General features: G+C 33.1%; 2 non-coding genes across 2 annotated transcripts; both read right to left on the minus strand.

Annotated features, from left to right (window-relative positions):
- Positions 1-507: 507 nt before the first annotated feature.
- Positions 508-581, minus strand: TRNAD-GUC. The gene has a single exon. It is a non-coding gene; the product is annotated as a tRNA-Asp (tRNA).
- Positions 582-901: 320 nt separating this feature from the next.
- Positions 902-985, minus strand: TRNAY-GUA. Its single transcript has one exon. It is a non-coding gene; the product is annotated as a tRNA-Tyr (tRNA).
- Between the last annotated feature and the right edge of the window lie 1,165 nt (positions 986-2,150).

Genomic DNA, 2,150 nt, shown 5'->3' on the forward strand with positions numbered 1-2,150 from the left:
AAAAAGAAATAAAAACGAAACTTAAACTTTCCAAAATTTTAATTCCCTCACTAAGAGAGATAGATGGGATCCTTGTTTGTATTAATATCCTCTTTCTTGAATTAGTAGTGGACGTATATAGCAAAAGTGAAGTGTGAAATTTGAATGAGATAGATTATTTCAAATTAGTAATTGAATTTACTAATTGAGGTTACCAAAAATCGGAGCCAGAACGGATATATTTTGCTTTTAGACGAAAAATTAGATCAAAGTTGACTATGTAAAATTGATTTTGTATCGTCCAAATTCCCTTTGTGTATGTGCTTCCCGGAAACGTATAGTACTCTATTTCATTAGAAAAATCGGGCATAATCAACTAGACCCAGTACGATATTCCTTCGAATCCTGACTATGATGCTACCAATAATTGTGGTAATTCACATATGGCACATATGTCTTTCTCCCATCAATTAGTACTCGTTGAAGAAATAAAAATTCCCATATTTTTTTTATTGGATTTGGATCCATCGGGACTGACGGGGCTCGAACCCGCAGCTTCCGCCTTGACAGGGCGGTGCTCTGACCAATTGAACTACAATCCCAGGGAAATAAAGTGTACAACATATGTTGTTGATTTAATTTCCTTCAAACCTTTCTATGTAGATTTTTGATTCGAATTGTCATATTCTACCAGACAAAGACGCGAGTAATAGAGTAATAGATTGATATGCGCGGAGCGGAGACATGTACTTTAGTGCGAGGAGCATGGATTAATAGTCATTTTTTCGGTATTGTCAAATTGATTGATAATCAATCTATCAATGAATAAAAAAAGATTTTTTTTTATTCTTTCATATCAAGTCAAGCATTTCTGTAGAAGGACAAATAGGTTATATCATTTTATGGTGGATACGCGAATTATTGGGCCGAGCTGGATTTGAACCAGCGTAGACATATTGCCAACGAATTTACAGTCCGTCCCCATTAACCGCTCGGGCATCGACCCGGGAAGAATCAATTCTAAGCTTATTGATAATCCATGATCAACTTCCTTTCGTAGTACCCTACCCCCAGGGGAAGTCGAATCCCCGCTGCCTCCTTGAAAGAGAGATGTCCTCAACCACTAGATGATGGGGGCATACTTGCCCGACTGCCATCATACTATGATCATAGTATGAATAGTTTTTTGAAATTGTCAATATAAGTATAATGAACTAATATGATGCAATTCGAAGGATTTTTCTGTCTTTCATTATTCCATCGAATTTTTTTGATTTGTGATTTCTATTTATGAATCGTTCATTCTAATCACCATTCTCATATAATTCTATATAGAAATTCTTTTATTTAAAATTGAATTGCATTTTTTTATTTATTTAAATAATATACATAAATTTGAAATTTTGATTATATAGTTATATTACTTACATTATAGAATATCAAATGAAAATAGTGATTAGTAGTGATTAGAAGAAACGTCTAAAAAATCAAAAATATTCGAAAATAAAAAAAATATTATTTTTTTCTTTAAATAATACGAAGGCTAGTACCATTCAGGAAGTGATTGGTCTGCCATATGCTATAAACGGGATTAAACTCCATTTCTCATACTTTCACTCATCGATTCACTTATTGTTCAGATTAGGTTAGGTAGGTATATTTCGATCTCACACTAAGCCAAGAAATTCAAAAACGAGAAATTTGGAAATCTGGGGATAGGGATCAACAAGTTATTGAAAATTGTTTTTCTCGCCAAGCCGAATTGCTTTATCAATGATTTGGTGAATGTATATATGTTCAATTCGTGGGTGTACATGTATCAATCAAATGAATTTCATTAGGATGGGGCTCATCAATTTAATTAGGATCGGTCTTATGATGAAACAATTCATTGCATTGATCAAATCCAATATCAATAAACCATTTTACCTATACTCATTAGATAGAATCAAATTTTTCGTTCTTGAATGAGCGACTATGTGGATAAGATATATTTATGTACATATCTTATTATTTATAATTTATAATAATTATATACACTAGACTCATCGTGGCTAGTGGCTTATTCAGAAATTGAATCAAATAGGCCTTTTTAACTCAGTGGTAGAGTAACGCCATGGTAAGGCGTAAAGTCATCGGTTCAAATCCGATAAGGGGCTTTGGCTTTTTTC

Source organism: Benincasa hispida, chromosome 12, assembly GCF_009727055.1.
Source record: "Benincasa hispida cultivar B227 chromosome 12, ASM972705v1, whole genome shotgun sequence".
NCBI classification, from domain to species: Eukaryota; Viridiplantae; Streptophyta; class Magnoliopsida; order Cucurbitales; family Cucurbitaceae; genus Benincasa; species Benincasa hispida.